This window comes from Zootermopsis nevadensis, unplaced genomic scaffold (genome assembly GCF_977971745.1).
Source record: "Zootermopsis nevadensis isolate Lab colony 2312 unplaced genomic scaffold, Znev_1.0 Znev_ptg000002l, whole genome shotgun sequence".
In the NCBI taxonomy this organism is placed as follows: domain Eukaryota; kingdom Metazoa; phylum Arthropoda; class Insecta; order Blattodea; family Termopsidae; genus Zootermopsis; species Zootermopsis nevadensis.
In genome coordinates, this window is record NW_028259134.1 from 3,446,096 (window position 1) to 3,471,214 (window position 25,119).

At 39.1% G+C, this 25,119-nt stretch overlaps 1 protein-coding gene and 1 non-coding gene across 2 annotated transcripts in view; both read left to right on the forward strand.

Annotated features, from left to right (window-relative positions):
- The window catches only part of mbo (Nuclear pore complex protein Nup88), a 622,627-nt gene that overhangs the window by 324,884 nt on the left and 272,624 nt on the right, over positions 1–25,119 (forward strand). The window lies entirely within an intron of this gene.
- On the forward strand, positions 8,481–8,573 carry TRNAY-GUA (transfer RNA tyrosine (anticodon GUA)). The gene is made up of 2 exons: positions 8,481–8,517; positions 8,538–8,573. It is a non-coding gene; the product is annotated as a tRNA-Tyr (tRNA).

A 25,119-nucleotide genomic window follows, 5' to 3' on the forward strand; every position in this document is an offset into this window, starting at 1 on the left:
TCTTCCTTGCCACCCCCTTATTACCAAAGCGTTTAACCGTTTGTCCTTCGAGCAAAAGGCCCATCAGCTATTGTGGGTATAGTTCGAATTGGTACCTCCTTCCTCATCAACGTCCCACAATCGATCTTCATCAGATGGGCAAACCTTCTCTCGCACATTCACTGAAGCCTAAGCGATCCAAACACGCCAACCGTCTATCAGCTACCAAAAGAGACGAGCACGGACGTTTCTGGTTCTCTCCTTCAAGCCACGAAAGCGACGCATCGGCACACTCAGATTACTCGAAAACCAATCATGAAATACAGTGATCGCGTGTTTTATTAGTTGGTTAAATAATTTTTTTTTCTCCATATTCCGTGCATTATAGTCCGAATTGGGCATTCCGCTCTTCATAGAGATTTCTAAATCTTATTCAGAAATCCACTTCTTAAGTAGGAATCAGTCTGTCGTCACGAAGATAAACCAGAATAATACTTCAATTTAAATTTGATTTAATAACGAAAGCTTCTTAACCTCAACACACCCGGCCTATTCATACACATTAAAGAAACATTTATCTTAACACGTATTTTTAAAATGGAACTGTGCAATTTCAAGTCAGTACACTCTGATGATAAAGGCAGTAAGAACCTCTGAAACGTCTGTCAACGTTTACGAAACTACACGGTGCAGTATACCAGAAGGCTGCCATCTTCTGTGTAATGTTATTAGATGGAATAAACAACAACTTTTCATGTTAAGTTGTCTTAATAACCAGCTCCTGTTTTTCAGTTATTGTTTGAGTGTACGAAGATAATTTAAGTATAGGTTAGAAGAATGATGAGATAAATATTATACGTTTATAGTTTGCCAGCATTTATTTTCTGCGTAGGACCCCATTTATGATAACGTCAAGCCAAATTTGGAGCTTTGTTGATTTAAATAAATAGGTTTTTAAGTCTCGGACATTCATGATGTTATTTTCTCAGAAATCTGGGTTGCTGTTGGTAATAATGAGGACACGCACAGCCAAGTAAGGAACCATTCCGCCCACTCTACTTATGGATATTCATACAATAACGTCGTGGGTAAAGTAGCTACCTGTCACTGCAAAGTCTGAGGTGTCGTATGTGTTCACAGGCCTGTCACAAGTACATGGACAGAATTTATGCCATGCATGTATTCTAGAAATAATTGCAATTGGTATTATTTATACAGTTCCCGAAAAATTTTCTTCTCAAATTTGAAATATAGGTCTACTATTAATCGAATTTATTCTATTGTAGGTTAGCAAATCTTATATCTTAACTTTAACTGATAACATGGTACAGACTGTAGATAGCTGGTGTCTGTGATGTGCCTATTTTTAATTTAATAACATTTGAAATACTTCGGAATTCTTTCTTTCAGGCTTTGGTTTCGGTTAATGTAGACTATCCCTCCTGAAACTCAGAGCCAACTTCAGTCAATATAAAAAATTACAGACGTCAGGAAAGACGTCTCTCTTTTGTCCCCTTCCCAAATATGCCTCTGTCTTCCCCTCCACCGCCGATATCAAATATCACCTCCTGTTTGCCTACGGAGAGGCATAATATTTAATAACACCCCATCTATTTACTCCATTCTATTCCTTTCCAACAAAGGAGTCGGTTAGCTACCTACATCAATAATATATCATTTCCTTTCCCCCCACATCCCATACTCCGTTCTTCGTCTCAGTCGATTCTCAGTTCCAACCAAACATGTCGTCGGCGTTCATAATTCTGCAATGTTCCACAGTAAATGTGCGCGTTTGAAGGGAATTCGGAACCCGAGGATACTGAAATATAATATGTTGGCCTTGCTAGTATTGTCTGTTTGTTGTGAGAGACATTTCATAGTAAAGAGAATAGTTTAAAAAGTTTTTACTACTTGTAAGATTTGAGGTTCTCATGGCGATGAGTATGAAGATTTCTGTTTTCTGGGTTGTTGCGCTGTGTAGTCTGGTCGATGTTTACCAACGTTTCAGAGGTCATACTGCCTCCGTCATCAGGGCGATGTATATGAAGATTTCTGTCTTCTGGGTTGTTGCGCTGTGTAGTCTGGTCGATGTTAACCAACGTTTCAGAGGTCATACTGCCTCCGTCATCAGGGCGATGAGTATGAAGATTTCTGTCTTCTGGGTTGTTGCGCTGTGTAGTCTGGTAGATGTTTACTAACGTTTCAGAGGTCATACTGCCTCCGTCATCAGGGCGATGAGTATGAAGATTTCTGTCTTCTGGGTTGTTGCGCTGTGTAGTCTGGTCGATATTTACCAACGTTTCAGAGGTCATACTGCCTCCGTCATCAGAGTATGAAGATTTCTGTCTTCTGGGTTGTTGCGCTGTGTAGTCTGGTCGTTGTTTACCGACGTTTCAGAGGTCATACTGCCTCCGTCATCAGGGCGATGAGTATGAATATTTCTGTCTTCTGGGTTGTTGCGCTGTGTAGTCTGGTAGATGTTTACCAATGTTTCAGAGGTCATACTGCCTCCGTCATCAGGGCGATGAGTATGAAGATTTCTGTCTTCTGGGTTGTTGCGCTGTGTAGTCTGGTCGATATTTACCAACGTTTCAGAGGTCATACTGCCTCCGTCATCAGGGCGATGAGTATGAAGAATTCTGTCTTCTGGGTTGTTGCGCTGTGTAGTCTGGTCGTTGTTTACCGACGTTTCAGAGGTCATACTGCCTCCGTCATCAGGGCGATGAGTATGAATATTTCTGTCTTCTGGGTTGTTGCGCTGTGTAGTCTGGTAGATGTTTACCAATGTTTCAGAGGCCATACTGCCTCCGTCATCAGGGCGATGAGTATGAAGATTTCTGTCTTCTGGGTTGTTGCGCTGTGTAGTCTGGTCGATATTTACCAACGTTTCAGAGGTCATACTGCCTCCGTCATCAGAGTATGAAGATTTCTGTCTTCTGGGTTGTTGCGCTGTGTAGTCTGGTCGATGTTTACCAACGTTTCAGAGGTCATACTGCCTCCGTCATCAGAGTATGAAGATTTCTGTCTTCTGGGTTGTTGCGCTGTGTAGTCTGGTCGATGTTTACCAACGTTTCAGAGGTCATACTGCCTCCGTCATCAGGGCGATGAATATTCAACCAACAACCCAGAAGATAGAAATCTTCTTTACTACTTCCATGGCGTTCTGTATATTTTGAAAAAGATAAATTTACCTGATGGCCATGATATACCTTTACTTCGTGGAGCCGGAAAGTTCCTTGTAGGAATCACAAAATCCCTTTTGCAGCATCAGTTTTAATATTGTCATGCCATCTACGTCTATCCCTCGAAAGCGGTCTCTTCCCGTCAGGTTTTCTGATATCAATGTGTACAATTCTCATCTCCCCCATTCGTACGACACATTCTGTAACACATCCCCCGTCAACTAATCAGCCGAGTGACAGTAGGTGAAGGGCAGAGGTTGTAATGCTTCTCATTATGCAGTCTTGTCCATAAAATGAGTGCGTATTATTACACAGATTAATAACAGATTGTACGATGTGTAGTCCCTCAAACAATCTAAAAATTCTCAGCTCGTGTTGTGGATCCAGACGATGTCGAAACTTGGTCCTGAAGTACATTAATCCGTCTACCTCCACACATGTTACTATCTTAAGATAAATCTTAATATTATCATCCGACCTACGCCTATATTTCCCAAGGTTTTACAAGTAAAATTTTGTGTAATTATCTTAGCTGTCGTGCTACATGCTTCCGAATAATATTTTCCATACTTCTTCATGTTGCGGTGTTCTGCAGTTTCATGTCACGTCCTGTCTCTTGCACCCAGACAGGCCGTTGTCCTCAGCACCAGTTCTTGGACTCCCTCAGCCTCTGATCGTTTTATTTGACAAAGTTTTAGACCCACACAAGAGAATAAATACAATTTCAGGTGATCTATTTTAATGTTTGAGTTCGTATATAAGAAATTTAATTTCATTTATATCTCTTTGTGAAATAAAATTTTGTCGTTGTCGTTCCAAAATATTTTAACTATGCCCTGAAGATCGTAAATTGTTAAACAAATCCTTCTACATTTGGTCATTGTCTTTAGATGCTAGTCGCAGTGGCTGGTCGGTCTCAGGCCTTCGAAACACTGACACTGAAGTTTGTCTTGTCTTGTATTTATTGTAGAAGATGAATCTTTGAACTAGTTAACTTGCATCTCGTCTTAATAAGAATTTAAAATGGCCGTTTCAGCACAGTAAATGAGACCAAAGTTTGAATCTGGCTGTAGTCGAAAAAGACTAAATAAATATTTAAGACAAGTTTCTCACGTCTTGGATGTTTTGCATGCACGTATGTCTGGTTATTCTAGATTTAAACGTTGTAATATTTTTATTCCAGTGTTACTGACTTCATAATATGAAACGCTAGATAGAAATCAGGCCACTTATGCTGTCATGTAGCATAAGTCTCGTGCTACTTAATCAGTCACAGGAACACGACAGTTACCTAAGTCTGAACACGTGTCGTATGCCTCCTCTCTTTTGCAGGTCTCAGTTTTCTGAGCAACCAACTTTTCCGTGTAGAAATTATTGTAATGTTTCTGAACGAAAGTATAAAAGAGACCAAAAGGTGCTAAGATCCATTAAAAAGAAGTTACATTTAAAAACAATTTGGATAAAGTGATTTAAAAATTACAAAACAAATTTACATTTTAAATATATATCATGGAAATCGTTGTCAAGATTTCTGATATTCCTGTGACATCTATCGGATATAAGCTCGATTTACAACGCAGTGCATGTAGGCTATCTATAGACAAAAGACAGGCGTCATGCGAACATGGAAAGAACATTGTATTACCACCCCGTTTTTCTTGTTAAAATCTAAAATAACTGCAAAAGTTTTAGTTTCTTTTGTGTTATGGTAATTCTGAGACCGCAAAGCGTGAAATCTGTAATCTGTCGCCTCGACGCCATGGCGAGGTTCAACATGAAGCACTGTTCGTATATCAGAAAGATGAAGGAAAATCATTCGTACGATAACACGTACTTTGGGGCTCTTCATGAAGTAGCCAAAGCACCCTCTACTCTAGACACCTAATTTTTGGTCTTGTCGATTGAACACAGTTGAATTATTAAACGTTTCTACTTTGCCGAGATAAAAGTTTAGCGAAAATTATAATCAGGAGATTTTGGAAATACGTAAAATTATAGCTCTAAAAATTGATGGTCATAAAGTTTAAAATAAAATGTAATTTCTTTACAAAATAATAGATTCCAGATTTAAGCTTGAATATTTTTGCAGACGCCGAATATTTCAACCACTGAACGTGAAGAAGTGCTTCATTTCGAACACGAAGGTTATTATCCCATTCATAAACGGAAGTCCTCCACCGGACCATATTATGACCACCAAAATCACCTAACTCTATGTGGGATTTGAGGTTTTCTTTCGATGTGTCAGAAGATGGCTGTCTTCTGGGTTGTTGCGCCGTGTAGTCTGGAAGAAGTTTACCGACGTTTCAGAGTTCCTTGCTCAAACGTCAGTAAACTTCTACCAGATTACACGGCGCACCAACCCAGAAGACACCGATCTTCAACACCTAACTCTGGTTATCCTAAATGGATATTTTTAGGGATTAGCATTTATCATGTTCGTGCTACATGTTTATTTCCTGGGCAATCCTTTGATTATTCTAGTAACATTTCATGTAGAGCACAAATATTGCTGTTTGTAAAGATACAATTTTATTTTCTCTCCCGTTACATATTTTTTCCTGTCTCGTGCGTCTCTTATGGGGATAGATAAATGCATTTGTCTGATTCAATAAGAATGCCACTGTGCAGAATACAAAGCACGAACAATGGCCTCAGACATTTTTACATTTGCTCCAAATACTTTTTTTGCGCTGAGCCGAATAAGCATAGGAAGTGAATATCCGCTGAATGTTTACCGACTGACAAGTTCGACTTACGCTGGAGTCTGTTATAAACGATTTGTAAACTTGGACTTTTATTTACAAGCCGTTATTTAAGCAAGTTATTTATTCCGCACGTATAACCCTTTCAAATGTTGACACACGTTTTCGACCATCTGATATTTGAAAATAGTCCAGCATATAAAATTTTATGTGGGATAATATTTCAATGTAAGAAATGTGGGCTCAAAATGAGGAGATAATATCCAATTTAAACTATTTTAATTTCAGTTTAATTCGAAGTGCCTTGAGTTTGTCGATTTATTAACGGGAGATTAGGCTTGTATGCGCAGTAGTTTCTGCGCATTTGTAAATAAAATTAAGCGTAGCATCTTCTTAAGATGGAAGTCCGAGAATGTTTCCCCCTTGTGTTCATATCTCTTCCGAAAGAGACCTAATAAATAATTCGTTCCACATCAGCTTCTAGTACATGATATTGTATATCGATTATTGATGACTGTCGGAGAGGGAAGGTGAAATATAAGGAGGGGTAGCACGTAATATTGGCACGAGAAAGCATAGCTTTCGTCACCAAGTTAGACATTCAGTTTAGAAATATTTCTGTTAGTGGGATGGGTGCCTAGGGTGGGGAGACGTATTTTTCCTTCATTATATCCTCCTTTTTCTTTCATTTTATTTATTAAAAGAACAAATTGGAAAAAAAAATGCCCTAAAGGTAGGCGCAGTATAAAAACTTAGAGTAAAAATGAAATGAAAGTGTAGGATATACCGTGGAAGAAGAAAAATTGACGAAAGAATTCTTGCTTTCAAAAGACAACGTAATTTATATTCGTCTTTAACTGGTTTTGAACCCGCGATCATAGATTTCGAGCGGTCGCATCTCGCACCTACCTTTTGGGACAGATATAGTCATTCTAATATATGTTTTATTCTCTTCTGGGGCGTGGCTTCGGCGTATACTTACAAGACTACACGGTTTCGCATCCTAAAGACCGAAATCAAAGCTTTTACCAGCCGTGAAAACACAAAATTTCTGTATCTCCTCTGTTTCTTCTTAAATGCTTACAATAAATGCAACGAAGGCGAAAAATCTTTTGAGTGAGGGCGCAGACTATATTTGGACTGTATTATGAAAGTTTCGGAGATCATACAGGCCACATATTCACGGTATTATATAAAACCGTGTTCCTCAGTGGTATTAAAATTTCGTAAAGGCATGAATTCATCTTCAACTGTGTGTTATTTATATGGTTTTAATTTAGTTGAATTTTGTAAATAATATTCGAAATTGCATTTGGAAATTAACTTACCAAGAAAAAATTTAACTAACTTACAGTTTTGGTCTGTTATAATCAATCCCGTAATAATTATTATGTTAAAATTCGACTTCATATATGGAAGTTAAATTTGCGGGAGACATGTTTAGTTGGGAATCGTCTCAATTACATTCCTTTTACTTCAACGTTTTACTGATGTAAGCTGTGGGATGTGTTGTAGGAATTCAGACGTTTTATTGTGAAATATACCGGCTTATAGATTTGCTACTATACACTACCTTATAATAGAAATTCAACAGTGGAAGCGAGAGGATGAGATCTAAAGGCCAAACTAGGCTAAGGCAGAGGGAATTTAAAGGATGGGAGATGAGGATACAAGAGATAGAAAAGCTGTACTTCATTGAATATTTAATGTTTCATTACCGACTCCCTCTTTGAATGCCTTTTGAAATGACTCCTATAGCTTAACCTATATGAAGTCTGGCATACACACGCCCCGTCTACCTCTCGACTCTGTTTGATCAGAACCTCATTGATATTTTTTCCCGAAAATAACGTACACTCATTTGCAAGATGAAATCCTTAGGTTCTGCGATATAAATCCCTTAGAATTTAGCGTGGATTTACCACCGCGTTCAAATTGAAATACTCTGATTAGACGGAAAGGAATAAATTGTAAGGAATTCTGTATAGTAACACTGGTTTAAATGGAATTAAAGTGACTTAATCGATTTATGCGTTCAAGAACATAATTCTTCATTGTGTGACTAGTCGCATTGTGTTTGTCTACAGAATCGGTAAAGCAGTTTCTTAGTACAGTTTCATGTCTTATGCTGGCACAATAGAATTAAAGTAATTAAAATCTGTACCGTTAATTCCATCGTGCCCAATGATATCAAAATTAGGTGTTCTTTATGCTTTGTCGTAAGAGGACAGCTTATGGGTCTGTTTCGAATTTGAACGGATCATATTGTTGCAACTATGACCTTGGTTCACATTACTGCTGCAATGACCTCTGTTTGAAATCTATCTATTTTTCTATCTCCTACTATAAAAATTTCTGATTCCCCGTCGTCGTCAAAAAATGACGTCATCAAACAAACAACGCTTTACGACGACGAGATCACCTACAGAAATTATTTTCAGGTTTTGCAAAGTGCTGTGGCCATCGTCATGTTAAATATTTTTCAGCCATTAGCAATTTATGTCTCCAGTAAGAAATAATTGTAATAACAAAGAAATAATGATAATTATAATCATATTAATGCATTTAAAAATTATTAATTTACTTACATTTGGCTTGTCGTATGGCGTAAGATCCTCTGGTAGTTCAGTTGGCAGAGCAGTGGACTGTAGTTGGTTTCAAGTTTGTGGTTTTCCATAGGTCGCTGGTTCAAATCCGGCCCGGAGGAAGTTTTTTATTTGTTTTATTTTATGTACCATTTTCCATATGTATGGAATTTGAGACTTTTTTACATTATCACTCCCACGTTTTTTCTGTTTCGAATTTTGTGAACTCGGTAATGAATCATCGCCCTGATGACGGAGGCAGTATGACCTCTGAAACGTTGGTTAACATCGACCAGACTACACAGCGCAACAACCCAGCAGACAGAAATCTTCATACTCTGATGACGGATGCAGTATGACCTCTGAAACGTTGGCTAACATCGACCAGACTACACAGCGCAACAACCCAGAAGACAGAAATCTTCATACTCATCGCCCTGATAATGGAGGCAGTATGACCTCCGAAACGTTGGTTAACATCGACCAGACTACACAGCGCAACAACCCAGAAGACATAAATCTTCATATTTTTAATCACCCTGATGACGGAGGCAGTATGACCTCTGAAACGTTGGTTAACATCGACCAGACTACACAGCACAACAACCCAGAAGACAGAAATCTTCACCGCCCTGATGACGGAGGCAGTATGACCTCTGAAACGTTGGTTAACATCGACCAGACTACACAGCGCAACAACCCAGAAGACAGAAATCTTCATATTTTTAATCACCCTGATGACGGAGGCAGTATGACCTCTGAAACGTTGGTAAACATCGACCAGACTACACGGCGCAACAACCCAGAAGACAGAAATCTTCATACTCATCGCCCTGATGACGGAGGCAGTATGATCTCTGAAACGTTGGTTAACATCGACCAGACTACACAGCGCAACAACCCAGAAGACAGAAATCTTCATACTCATCGCCCTGATGACGGAGGCAGTATGATCTCTGAAACGTTGGTTAACATCGACCAGACTACACAACGTAACAACCCAGAAGACAGACATCTTCATACTCACCGCTGTGAAAACCTCAAATCTTACATACGTGTTTTTATCTTCTCAAGATGTTAGTTAATTACGCATTCAAATAAATGGACTACTCCTTCGTGCTACAATCGTTGCCCAGTCCATTATCCTTGATTTGATTACTGTAATAAAATTTGGATAGCAATACAAATCATGCAAGTCCATGTTATACAGTGTTCTTAACATTTGGATATCTTGTGATCGTATTACAATTTTTAAAAAAGAGAGTGTTTTGCGTGGGACTGTATCTAACACTGGAGAATGTGCGCGACTATACGGGCCTTCAGAACACTTGTTTGCTTACGTGAGAGCTTTTTCATTTCCATTTTACCCCATAACAGGGGACGAGAAATGCGGAGAACTCAAAAGAATTGATGCGTTGTGTCAGATCGGCATGTTAATTATTAACTAGATACGTTTGCCGGAGCCTCCTTGCTCTGTATACTTGTTACTTTCTGTGGCCTGTTCTTACAGTAATCTGCAACAGCTAGAAAACCCCTCCTCTTCTAAACTCCAGCCTGTTCGGTAGTGAAATTACAATTGGTTCAGTAGGATTCTAGGTTCTCACGGCGGTAAGACCGAAGATGACTGTCTTCTGGGTTGTAGCGCCGTGTAGACTTGTAGATGTTCACCAACGTCTCAGGCTCATCGACCTGATGATAGAGGTAGCCTGGACCTCAGAAGTTTGGTAAATTTTTTCCAGACGGTGCTACAACCCCGAAGACAGCAATCTTCGTACTTGGTTTAGATCGTCAGAATTATGAAATTTATCATTCCATCAAAATTTGATCATAGAACAGTTAAGTTAATTAATTCTTTTTATATAACTGCATTCTTATTTTAACTGTTTATACGTTAGTACATTTTTTGACAATGGTATTTCTACGAGGGTCGCTCATTAAGTAATGCCCCACATTTTTTTCCTCAGAATATATTTATTCAAGATGGCTGAAATTTAGTGACAATATAAATCAATGTTTCCTTTACACATACTATTTTTCCACATAGTCCCCATCAACTTGTACAGTTTTACGCCAGCGTGGAACAAGTGCATGCATGCCTTGCCGGTACCAGCTCTTGTCCTGTGCACGTAGCCATGTCCTCACTGCTTGAATTACGCTCTCGTCATCTTCAAACCTTGTTCCGCGGATAGCATCTTTGAGTGGCCCAAAGAGATGGAAGTCGGAGGGTGGATGGGGCAGCTCCGTCCAACCCAATTTGGTGATTTCTTCCCGGGTGCATTGTCGTGCAGGAGCAAAATTTCTGCTGGATGCTTGTGAGGATGAACTCGTCAGAAACGCTTCTTGAGGGTTTTCAGGATCCTGATGTACGCGTCTGAATTGATGGTCGCACACATCCACAAGAATGACCCCATCACTGTCCCAAAAGACAGTCATCATGACTTTCCCGGCGGAGGGAGTTGTCTTGAATTTCTTCTTTCTCGGTGATTGAGGATGATGCCACTCCATTGACTGCCTTTTTGTCTCCGGCTCAAAGTGGTGTATCCAGGTTTCGTCACCTGTAATGATCCGGGACAGAAAGACCTCTCCCTCAGCATCAAAACGCTCCAACAATTCAGAAGAAATCGTTTTCCTTTGAATCCTGTGGTCTGCTGTGAGACTTCGTGGAACCCATCTTGCGCACACCTTTGAATATGCGAGAGCCCGGATAATTGCAATCACACTTCCATTGCTGACTGAAAGCTGTTGGGCCAATTGTCGAGTTGTGATGCGCCGATCCTCACGAATAATGGCATCCGCGCGGTTCAACATGTCTGGAGTGATGGCTGTGGCAGGACGCCCAGAGCGCGGCAGATCATGGAGCTCGGTTTCTTCACTTCCTGAAGCTTTAACTCTCTTAGCCCAGCGACCAACAGTGCTCCTGTCGACTGCACAGCTTCCATACACAGCACACAAACGTTTATGAATGTTCACGACCGTTTCTTTTTCAGCAACAAGGAATTCAATTACAGCTCGTTGCTTGTAACGAGAGTCGTTCACAGACGCCATTTTAACAGTTCACTACAGCTCCGCCATCGGTTGGAATCATTTGAAACTCCGTACACGAACGCGAGAAACATCAAATCTCAAGCATGTAAAAGTACACTTTTCTATCTTCATTATTGGCTGAGAAAAAAAATGTGGGGCATTATTTAATGAGCGACCCTCGTACTTCTTGAATTTAATTAGTTTTCGTGTTATATTTTAATTAATCAGCGTGTGAAGGTGTAATCTGAAATCAACTAGTTAATAACGGGCCTTTGGTGATGATGTGAAAATGTCAGAGGTCATTTTAAATTCTTGTAACTTTGTTTGTTTGTTTATTTAAAATACTCGTCGTAATTTTTTTGTATTTTTTTATAATTTTTCATAATTATGGTCGAAACTGATTAGTTTAACAAGAACGGTTCTATTTTATCCACTTTGAGACATAAAACGGTTTAAATATTTCCTGTCGTCTTTATTTCAAATTACCACCTTGTTTGTATGAGCCGGGATAGCTCAGTCAGTATAGTGACTAGCTACGGGCTGGACGACCGGGGTTCGATCCCCAACGGGGGCAGAGGATTTTTCCTCTAGCCTCTGCGTCCAGACCGGCTCTGGGGCCCACCCAGCCTCCTCTACAATGGGTACCGGGGTCCTTTCCCGGGGGTAAAGCCGGCCGGGGCGTGATGCTGACCACTCACCCCCATCTAGTGCCGAGGTCAAGGAAGAGAGGAGCTATACCTCCACTCACCCCAAACGTCTACATGGCGTATAGTGGGACAAACTTTACTTTACTTTTACCACCTTGTTTGTGCGACAGTTTCCTCTCTGCCGAAACTTGGTAGACGCCATAAGTAAACGGATTGTATTGGATACGCATGTATTTACTCTCTCTCTCTCTGTCTCTCTCTCTGGATAGATAAAACCAGTGACTGTTATGTATACTTTGTCGCAATATTTAAAGAAGAATTGTCAGAGCACACGAAAAATATGAGTCCTGTCATCTTCACCTGCTGTTAATACTAAATTTTCTCCTGTGCCCTTATGTTCTTATGGAATCCTCTAGACAATGTTCAGGATTGTCTCCTATGTTACACCGTATAAATCACAGAGACCATCGAATTGGTCTTTGCTTATACCTTTTATGATTGGTTTTTGTATAAAATATGAGGGCAAAATTTTTCGTGCTGTAATTGATTCAGTCTCCTGCGTTACTATAGTACACATTGCTATAATGCGTCACAATTTAACCTTGTTACTTGAAGCATGGTTATTTATTTTAATGGATTGATTTTGTGCATGTAATAATTCAATATGAAGGACCCCCCATGCTCTCATTACGTGACGTCTTGATTGTTACACGCCTTTTTTTTTTTGTGTGTGTCCAGTACACACCATTAAGCATGGTGTGCATTGGTGGTTAGCAGGATTCACGACCCATCAGTACCTGGGTTCGATCGGGATCGCGACATTTAACGCTCCTGCTGTGACCCCCTTTTGCGAGATGATGATGAAAGTGAAGTAATTGTCGGGATGCCACAGAGAAACCGGAGAAACCCCGGAGGAAAACTCTGTGATGCCTGGACCACGGCCTTGCTCAACACAAGTTACACAAGTTGTAAATCTGAACACCACCGGAAATCGGCGGCGCTGTTACTGTTACAGAGGCCCTCGGTATTACGTTCACCAACACTGAGTTAAGAAAGAATTTGGGTACCGAGAGATTATTGTAACAAGTCATGAAATTCCAATACTTCAATGTTTTCCTTTCACGTAATAAAGTTTCATAATATGTAATTCCTTAATACAGTGCACCGTAATATTGTTTGGTACATAAAGATCAGAAAATTAGAGGCACTTCCAGACCTGAAGCATTCAGTTCAAGGCATTGATCTTAAAGTGACTCTTTTTCATTGACTTCCGGTTTCAGGAAAGCAGGAGGCAGTTAAGATTACGGCGATGATAAGAGAGAATAAAATGTTGATCTTATCAATGAAGCATAAAAAGGAAGTCCTGATATACAATAATAACAAAGCAAATATAACGTTTACAAAGGATCCAAACAAGATAATATAATAATATTAATAATATAATCAAGATAAAGGAAATTAAGGCTTTATTACTAAAACCGCTGGGGGAGAAATGAATATAATGAATGCCTCATCGTCCTGATGATGGAGGCAGCAAGAACCTCTGAAACGTTGGTAAACTTCTACCAGACTACACCTCGCTACAACCCAGAAGACCCATATACCACGCGTCACTAAAACTAAGTTTCTCTCTTCATTTTGCCAAATGCTAAAGTATCGATTAATGTAGTATTATTAATCGTAGTAGAATTAACATTCATTACACCTAAAGAGAGGAAATTTTTATCTTCACGAGTTGTATCAAACCTAACAAGTACTATGATAGCAGAACTCGAAGCCTCAACAGCATCCTACCAAATCTCTCAATCAGACAACACGTTTCATTTTCACAACGTACCTAAGATACTTCTCCGTCTTGATCTTGAAGGTATTAGCTCCCAGAACGTTTCCTCCACCAAAGATCTGTATTTATTTATTGTTCCGAGATATACTCAGCCTATAACATTCTCCTTAAGTATCTTAAGAGTACAAGTACCTTTATTAAATACATCACGTTTTGCCAGTCTTTGCAAATTTTTGTACGTTTTGGTATCAGGTGAAATATTTAAAATAAATTATTTTTGTTTTTGCTCTGAGATTTACTAGAATCAAACAAGACAGCTGTCGCCGTGAGAGATTTAAGTCTTACTAAGAAATAGTTTTTTCAGTGTCTGATATAAGAAAATACTGATTAAATTTTCACAAATATTTTAAAAGAATATTATGGTACGAACTAATTTCAATCTTCACGTTCTGAAAGTCTGAAACGGGTGCACTTATCTTCATCAGTAATGGCCACACATTCTTCGTGCACCAATGCATCCCCTAAAGAAAGCCATCGCGAGTAACGAGAGGAATTGAGGAACTGCTCTCAAGATGGTAAATTCGCTTTCTTCTGATTGTAGAATCTTTCTCAGTCCATCTGTCAATATCAGGCACAAGGGGGCATGTCGGTAAAATAACATGTTTCTACAAAGCGGTACCTTACCACTAGGTGACTTGTATAAATCAAATTATCAGTATGTAACGTAATGTATAAATTTCTCAGTATGTATCACAACAAAGTATTCACTTCGTAGAAGTTAGATTCTAATATTTTCCACGTTCCTTTTGATTTAATGGTGCTTTGTAACATTTTATATTCTCTTCATTTTCATATCCGTAAAAGACTGCAGGAAAAACACGGTCTTTATATCCATATCTTCAGGCATTGCTTTTGAAAGCAGACGAATGTTAACAGTTTTTAAACTGAAAGATAATTACAATATCAGGAAATTATTCTTCTAGGAATTTCGTCGTGGTGGTGTGTCCTAGAACTTTATTTCTGAGAAAACATACGTTTTATGCGAAACAACATAGCGTCTTCTTTAATTTAAGAACAAGACACCTTTCATGCAAGATTTGTATGCAGTACAAACTACATCATTCTACAAGTATTTAACGTCAACAGTTGACCAAAAATGTGTCGTTTGAAGTTTGATAGCGCGATAAATGTTTTACTTAAAAATCATGGCTCTATAACAATTATAATTATAACCTGCTGTCAGCGAATCTATGACATTTAATGTAGGTTTTACATGTCGCCAGTTTAAAGGTACTTAACATAAATATACGTTCAGGAACTATAGCACATAAACAGTAGTCACGAACGTTCTTACACCCCCAGTGGCATAATTATTCATTATCATGATACCGCAACACAACTAAACCTTTAAATAAAGTCTCTCTTTTTTTAGTCTACTTATCTCTCGGTTTTCCTTCGACGCTGAGCGTTAAGCGACGGCTGTAGGCGCTAAAGCTCCGCCCACCTGCCTTAATATAGGTTAGTGGCGCCATTAAGATTGCGAACTAACGATTTATTGGCAAGAGATTCATTCGACGATACGAAACTCCGTTCTCGAGTGAGGAACGGAGTCTTGTCACACTACTAACAAATAAATGCGTTAAAATAAAAGTTGGGTTAGCTGACTCCGGGGAAGCGCAGTCTTCCTTAAGAAGCGAACTGTCGCTTAGATAATGAAGAAATTTCTGGCCTTCCGCGGAACTCGAACATTCATTACGGTGTTCTCAAGACCGCACCACTCGTCCCTATCGTGAGCCAGTTTAATCCAGTCTAGACCCTCCCACCATATTTATATTTAAGATCTACTCTATTAAAATGTTCACATACACTTGTAGATCTTCTGAGTGATATTTTTCCTCCGTGTTTTACGGACAGAATTTTGTATGCACATTCATCTCTCCCACGTGTTTCAAATGCCTCGCCAATTTGTTCCTTCTGAACAAAGGCTGTGTGTTACAACATCGTGATTATTAACCGATTTTCGGAACACCCCGGATATGAAATCGTATATACGTACGTTGTTTTAAGAGGGAATACATAATATTTATTTTTTTTACTAATCAGAAGAGAGTTTATATGAATCCGACAAAGATTATTTTTTGGGAACATCGTAAGATTTGAGGTTTTCACGGCGATTAAAATATGAAGATTTCTGTCTTCTGGGTTGTTGGGCTGTGTAGTCTGGTCGATGTTAACCAACGTTTCAGAGGTCATACTGCCTCCGTCATCAGGGCGATGAGTATGAAGATTTCTGTCTTCTGGGTTGTTGCGCTGTGTAGTCTGGTCGATGTTTACCAACGTTTCAGAGGTCATACTGCCTCCATCATCAGGGCGATGAGTATGAAGATTTCTGTCTTCTGGGTTGTTGCGCTGTGTAGTCTGGTCGATGTTTACCAACGTTTCAGAGGTCATACTGCCTCCATCATCAGGGCGATGAGTATGAAGATTTCTGTCTTCTGGGTTGTTGCGCTGTGTAGTCTGGTCGATGTTTACCAACGTTTCAGAGGTCATACTGCCTCCATCATCAGGGCGATGAGTATGAAGATTTCTGTCTTCTGGGTTGTTGCGCTGTGTAGTCTGGTCGATGTTTACCAACGTTTCAGAGGTCATACTGCCTCCATCATCAGGGCGATGAGTATGAAGATTTCTGTCTTCTGGGTTGTTGGGCTGTGTAGTCTGGTCGATGTTTACCAACGTTTCAGAGGTCATACTGCCTCCATCATCAGGGCGATGAGTATGAAGATTTCTGTCTTCTGGGTTGTTGGGCTGTGTAGTCTGGTCGATGTTAACCAACGTTTCAGAGGTCATACTGCCTCCGTCATCAGGGCGGTGAGTATGAAGATTTCTGTCTTCTGGGTTGTTGGGCTGTGTAGTCTGGTCGGTGTTAACCAACGTTTCTGAGGTCATACTGCCTCCGTCATCAGGGCGATGAGTATGAAGATTTCTGTCTTCTGGGTTGTTGGGCTGTGTAGTCTGGTCGATGTTAACCAACGTTTCAGAGGTCATACTGCCTCCGTCATCAGGGCGGTGAGTATGAAGATTTCTGTCTTCTGGGTTGTTGGGCTGTGCAGTCTGGTCGATGTTAACCAACGTTTCTGAGGTCATACTGCCTCCGTCATCAGGGCGATGAGTATGAAGATTTCTGTCTTCTGGGTTGTTGCGCTGTGTAGTCTGGTCGATGTTTACCAACGTTTCAGAGGTCATACTGCCTCCGTCATCAGAGTATGAAGATTTCTGTCTTCTGGGTTGTTGCGCTGTGTAGTCTGGTCGATGTTAACCAACGTTTCGGAGGTCATACTGCCTCCGTCATCAGGGCGGTGAGTATGAAGATTTCTGTCTTCTGGGTTGTTGCGCTGTGTAGTCTGGTCGATGTTAACCAACGTTTCTGAGGTCATACTGCCTCCGTCATCAGGGCGATGAGTATGAAGATTTCTGTCTTCTGGGTTGTTGGGCTGTGTAGTCTGGTCGATGTTAACCAACGTTTCAGAGGTCATACTGCCTCCGTCATCAGGGCCGTGAGTATGAAGATTTCTGTCTTCTGGGTTGTTGGGCTGTGTAGTCTGGTCGATGTTAACCAACGTTTCTGAGGTCATACTGCCTCCGTCATCAGGGCGATGAGTATGAAGATTTCTGTCTTCTGGGTTGTTGCGCTGTGTAGTCTGGTCGATGTTTACCAACGTTTCAGAGGTCATACTGCCTCCGTCATCAGAGTATGAAGATTTCTGTCTTCTGGGTTGTTGCGCTGTGTAGTCTGGTCGATGTTAACCAACGTTTCGGAGGTCATACTGCCTCCGTCATCAGAGTATGAAGATTTCTGTCTTCTGGGTTGTTGCGCTGTGTAGTCTGGTCGATGTTTACCAACGTTTCAGAGGTCATACTGCCTCCGTCATCAGAGTATGAAGATTTCTGTCTTCTGGGTTGTTGCGCTGTGTAGTCTGGTCGATGTTAACCAACGTTTCGGAGGTCATACTGCCTCCGTCATCAGAGTATGAAGATTTCTGTCTTCTGGGTTGTTGCGCTGTGTAGTCTGGTCGATGTTAACGAACGTTTCGGAGGTCATACTGCCTCCGTCATCAGAGTATGAAGATTTCTGTCTTCTGGGTTGTTGCGCTGTGTAGTCTGGTCGATGTTTACCAACGTTTCAGAGGTCATACTGCCTCCGTCATCAGAGTATGAAGATTTCTGTCTTCTGGGTTGTTGCGCTGTGTAGTCTGGTCGATGTTAACCAACGTTTCGGAGGTCATACTGCCTCCGTCATCAGAGTATGAAGATTTCTGTCTTCTGGGTTGTTGCGCTGTGTAGTCTGGTCGATGTTAACCAACGTTTCAGAGGTCATACTGCCTCCGTCATCAGGGCGATGAGTATGAAGATTTCTGTCTTCTGGGTTGTTGCGCTGTGTAGTCTGGTAGAAGTTTACTGACGTTTCAGGCCCATATTTGGGAACGTCGTCTATTAATGATAAGGTAAATACGGCTTCCGAATTAAATAAATACATAATGTAAGTAGAAGAAAACTTTGAGAAGATTATAAAACAGAGTTCAAGAGTAGAATAGACGTAGAAACCGAATGTGAGAACGTATGTAGATAAAACAATTAATTTGCTGATCACAACGTATAAAACGTGGACAAGGAGACCAAAATAACTGGTCCTGTGTTGAGCAAGGAAAGAGATATTTAGAGTGTAAGACTGTAATGATAATGCACATTATTATTATTAAAATATTTATTTTTGTGTGTATGCGTTCTTCTGTCCTTCGTGGAACATTTATATTCGTACCCACTGCCATAAATGTGCTACTTTATGAAAATACATTCGTCTTTCAGGATAATATTTTCAATTGATACCAAATTATGTATGTTCCTTGATATAAACTCAAAATATAGTCATATATATTCCTTTGTCTAATTATTTCCTTTCTTGGATCAACAATAATTATTTAATTCGTGGCTTATTGTGTGCAATAAAATTACTTTCTCATAAAGTATTTGTTATTGGACAAGACATTACCTTGAAAGAAAACGATTTGATAAATGTATAATGTTATTGGTAGCTGAATACTTTAAAACTGCTCCAAAACGCGGATTACAGAAGTCAGAATACTACTACGAAGTGAACATCTGTGTAACGAAGAAGAAGTGTAGAGAACATAAATTTTGAAAGCAGAAGGAAAGAAAGAAAGAAAGAAAGAAGGAAAGAAGGAAATGACTATATTGATGGGCGTGTGGAGTTTACTGAGACCCAAATTTGGAACGTCGGTTGGCCGAAATGAGCGTCCCCCTGGAAGAGGGCAGCTCTCTCGCAGCCTCTGTTTAAAAATACAACAAAACTCGTATAAAATAAATACCTCCTGTTTAAATCACCTCCAATATTAAAAAATAGTACAATCAGGTTGAATGAAGATCTCCGGCCAACCCCGTCCCGCCTCTACCTAATTACCGGAGAATAAGTTCTGTAACTCTGACATACACCAACAACACAATTTTTTAACTTCCCTTGAATTTCTACTTTTAAAAAGCTGTAACGTAGAGGCTTATTTCTCTGTCCCTCCTTCTGCCCCCTGTAATGAGTTTATTTTAGGTCACCCCCCCCCATCTGCCCGTTGGCTGTGTGTATAGAAACACACCTGCTTGCACCCTCTAATTTTGTCCAAAGACTTAATGAGTCCTAAAGCCCATTTAGTCTTAATGAGGAAAAATAAGCTAGCTTTTGAGAAGGGGATGGGAAATGTGACACGTTTCTTAAAGGTTTGTGTATTTATTATTTTTTTAAAAATTGCTCATATTTTTTCACTTAAAATTATGCACCGTTGCAAGAGTAGAATAAAAATGACCCGTATTAACTAATAGAGGTCGTTTTATATGTCTCATTTTCCTTTGTTCACTGTGGTCTTAAAAATTAACCTTAAGGCTGTCGTTTACTTTTTCGTTCTATTTTGTGAACGAGCATTATTTACCGCCGTTAAAAAGGCCTCGAGGCTTATTAAAATGTAAGTTTAAGCTTGCCTTTTCTCGTCTACAGTTGGCTAACTAATGACCTTCGTTTGTTACCATTCAGCCATGCTCTAAGTGGTTTATATTTCATCGGGTATTGGAGCAATTGAGAAAGCTGTGCCTTCTATTTTAATGTGTGGCTACCGTTTAATAATTTTAATAACAATTTTCTTGTTTTCTGTATTAATTAAGGACACTTTAAATCTGCGAAACTTTCGACCCTGGAATATAACTTTGCCATCCCCTGTCATTAATAATATGCAGAAGGCGGACTACGAGATTTTCCTTAAACAGATTCAATTTGACAAGGAATAATACACGTTCTGAGTCTAAAATCACAACAGTCATCAAAAGTCAGTGCCATAATATCTTGGAAACCGTAGTTAAATACAGGTAATTTGCGAAATACAGAGTCGTATAAAAGATAAACTCAAATTTGTGTACTGTTTTGCAATAGTTAATTGATGGAATATTTGTCTTTTACGTAGCAAAAGTACTGTGACGTGTTCATTATGGACTGGCGTGTCCATTCACAGAAGAACAGCGATCTATAACCCAGTTCTATACCTACAGATGGTGTAATCACCAGTAAAAGTGACGTCACAATGGCAGTAAAACATGGCGGTAACTGCGTGAATCAGAAGTTAGTTTATGAATTCGTGGAAGTTTTCAGAGGAATGCTTTGCTGATCACGCGTGTTCTAGTTAGGCGATGAAATATCTTAAAACTGGCCACGACTCTTTCAGACTACTTCATTTGTTTTATTTAAAATAACACTGCGTTACGTTACATTTTTTCAAAAAGCTTGTTTAGTAACGCAAGATTCAATTCATCTTACCTGCAGTTTCTGAAGATTATAATTGTAGATTTTAAATAAAAAAATTTCACGTAATGATTAAAATGTAGTAATTTTCTGGTTACCTTAACGAGTAAGGGCCTGACTTTTTTACTTACTACTTTAGGGAATCTATGTATGTTATAATACGCTAAATTTTGGGAAAGGACTCTAAGAGATTTGGACAGTAATCTGTTAAATGCGATACGAAAACACTAACCATCCCTCTTTAATTCTGATGTGTCAGCCAACCATCCTCAACAGCTAACTGTGGTGCGCCCTGTTCACTATGACATGCGGAAGACATATGTTCCTGGTGGTGTTGTACATGACATTGAACAGAGTTCAGGGCGGGGTCCACAATTACCGATCATGTTACACACGGACACAGCTTGTAATGCCCACACAATAATACGCCCTAGTAGTACGAGTTTAATGGGTGGGGAAGAAATAAGAAATAACACTCACAAATTATCACATCCAATGATGAAGTCTCTCACACACGCTATATGATCGGTAGAACTTCGCTTCAATAGGCTATTTCCGACTGTTCTAGACTGCGACGTAGAGAAATTCGTGTTTTAAGGGGCTTGGTGTTAATCATGTATCGCTTTATTTATTTTTTTATGACAATAAAAACTATCCAAATACGTGGTTTGAAGATATACTAAGAATGAATCATATCGTCATGCAATATTTTCCGAAAGTCCATTTTAATATCATCCTCACTTCAAGGTCTCCAGTGTCGTTTTATTCCTTTAAGGTTATTATTATTATTATTATTTAGTGTTCTGTCTGACGACAGGTCCATATGAACAGGATTCTTCCATCCTTTTCTCGGACTGGGACCTGTTCATATACGTTCTTGGCAGATGATCCAGAAGTGGTTTGCCATTGCCTTCTTCTGTGTGTGAATGGAGTAATTGTTGGGATGCCACGGAGAAACCGGGGAAGCCCCCGGAGGAAAACTCCGTGTTGCCTAGACCACGGCCTTGCCCAACACAAGTTATAAATTCTGGCACCGCCGGGAATCGAACCCGAGACACCAGGATTACAAGGCCAGCGTTCCAACCGCTAGACCACCGTGGCGCTAATCCTTTAAGGTTATCCAAAAATATTATGTATACTTTTCTCATTTCGTGCTATAAATTCCAGACGCGTCAATGCAATTTACACCATAATTACTATAAATCTAACATTTGTTCGGTGCTGATATTTCATGGGCACCAATTTAATCTAATAGTTATTTCCAAGACGTCTTCTGAAAACGTCTTTCATGATATATGATGTACGTCGTGTGTCTTGTTTCTTAATACAGACTGCTGAGATGTCATAAAGAAAGGGCTCTGATAATTCGTAAAATAGCTTCAAGGTCACTGGAGTGATGTTAGCTCTGAAATAATTCAGAAGAGTTCTCAGACACTACTAATTTATGTTCTTTCCTAAGAGGTAAGAAACAAAGTTTTATTCGCATACAAAACAACGGATATTGCATATTTTAATGTTTACATTTTTAAACATAAAACGGGCTGACGGAAAGTTATGAAGATGATAATGAAAATTTCCCAATTTTTGTCCGCTCTTCAATTTTTTTTAACTGAATATCATGTTAATTTACGCTTTATAGGAAGTGACGTTGCTCCGTCCTGGCGCTTTGTCTTACAGGCGTCTTAAATCGATTTTAATCAAATGAAATTTAATATTTTTTTAGAAAACGTTTAACGCTGTAGCAATATGTTCATAGCATAATACAAATTCTTGAAATTTAAGTACATATAAGACATTTTATGTATTATTTGATATTTATTTATAAGCAATTACATATTTATATGTTCTGTGGAGTTGCACTGTTTCTGAGCGCCGACAGTTTATTTTTACATTAAGACCAGTGAAGGATGAAAGTGGTAAATTTGTTATTTTTAAATTGTGTTCTCCATGTTGGGGTACGCTGTACAGTTCTGTATTCTTGTTATAATTTTAGCTGAGGCAAGTTATGCTAGAATGAAACAAGGATCTCAGCAGGTGTATAGAGATCCATCTGGCGATGGTGCTGGCTGTAACTCAGCTGATAACGTTACCGGAGCAGCATCTTTGTGATATGAGTTAAACAAGAGTAATATGGAGATACCGCGAACCGCAGCCCTGCGAAGGAGAAATGGGGTTTGGGGGAGTTTGGGGGGGGGGCGGAGACATCAGCAAGCAAATCCATAAACTCCCGCAGAAATTACTTACATTATAATACAAAACAAAGGATAATATTATGGCGAAACTTTGTGTGATTTTATCCGGAAATGAGTTTTATTACACAAAGAGAGTTGTTAAGACAAACATATTAATGTACAGTCACTCTCAAAACTTCCATCTATCCAGTGCATAGAATATTTTTGTAAATTAAGTTGCCGAATTTTAAAATTATATTCAATTATTTATTTAATTAAATAACGGTTTGTTCATACGTAACCCACCCAGTATAAATTTAATATCGTCCATAAAATGAGAGAAGACGATTAGATAGAATGAAATGCTAAGGGCCTAATTCGATGTCAAGACAGATCATTAATTGTGACCTTCACAAGCATTGAAGTTTACCTGGGGAAGTAATGTTTTACATAACGTAACGCAAATGATATCTTCTTCAGAACTACATTAGTTATTACAGTTTCTGGGCATTTGCTTGTATATTTTGTTTTATTATGCACATGAATACACCCAGTATTATTATCATTATTTAAATCTGTCAGTCACTGAAATTAATTAAATTATTTTCATCGCTATCTACAATGTTGTTATTCATAACTCTCTTTCTTTAACCTTATTAAACACGTTCAGAGTTAGTAATATTCAAAACTATAAATGGAAAAATTAAATGTAGGTCTTTTCTGTAATGAACACTTTCCTCGTTCATTTTTTGTTTACAAAATAATTAAAATTTCATAACAATCTTTTTGGAAATATGATGACAGGTGTTATCTGATTGAAGTTTTTAAGTTATAGTTGAAGGAGACCTGTAGCACGCATGGATTAGACAATAAATTCATTCATAATTTTATACTGAAATCCTGAGGAGTCTTAACGAGTAATTTTGTGTCACTGTAAATGTAATTATGCTTATAAAGGACTGAAATCCTTCTTCCTTGTACACGAAATTTTTTCCCTGACTGTACACAAACTTACCTTAGCCGTATTACACAATTCATGTGGCATTTTCCTTCTTGATCGCAGTACGTCCCCCCAAGGAGTACGGCATGGAAATTATTTGTTTGTTCTGGGCACTTACTTGAAAGAGGGCTGTAGTCAAGATAGGACTTCCGAGATAGCCAAGTTGCTGGAGCTCATAGTCAGCCATCTTGTTCTTCAGCTAGGTCGCCCTTGCATGTGACGTAAAGCTCAGTTTCGTAAGATGCATTGTGCTTGTATCTAACAACCATTTTGCTAACTCCACGTTGCAGAACCTTTCTAGAAATGTTATTACTCAGTTTCTTATATGTGTGGGATGCTAATGTTTAAAAGTGTTCAGAGTGTTTAGCAGTTGGAAGAAAGGTTGTTTAGTCTGAGACATATCGTTGTTTTACTCAGTCCTGCAAGGCGATTTATTCTATAGTAGGTCTGCAAGTGGTTTCAGTTTCTAAGTCACGTTGGTAAAGTTTCATCCTCCTCGACTCTTACGTGTCAGTAAAGTTTAAAAAATAACACGCGAAGTGTCTAACCTCTGTACCTGTTCAAATGCAGAGGAATATATCATATTTTTGTAGCTGACTGATTGGTTATTTAACAACGATTTTCCGACTTATGTTGTAGACCTATAAAATCATCAATCTGTATGATGACTGATGACTGTAAAAGATTTAGAGGGAAACTTCCATTGCTTATTTGAAGAAATTCGAAGGACTGAGTGAAATCACGAAACAATCATTCCGAAGAGGGAGTATTTTCGAACCCTCGTGTTATTAACGTTGAACGTACCCTGGATTTTAAAAGAGCTGTTCTTGTAGAATCGTCCCAATTACGACTGAACTCCCGAGCGATTACTTATTTCCATTTGTCAACACATTTCGTTTCAGGTTACGATAGACACTTGTTAAATTACGAATTTGCGAGTGAATTATAAAATTATTCAATCTCCCGCGGCGACTTGTAAACACACTGTTTTGCCGACGTTTTGGAGAATCTGGCTGTCTACATCTTCAAGGCGAAGTAACTAAACAGTAACCTGGCGCATTTATTTATAGCTTCGAGCAGAGAGGCAGTGAAAATTCCGGGGTTTTTTTTATTTAATTGGTTGCTAACTTAGCAGTCGCTGTTCTATCGCTCAGACTTCATCTGTTGATCTTGTATTTTATTCTAGCGTT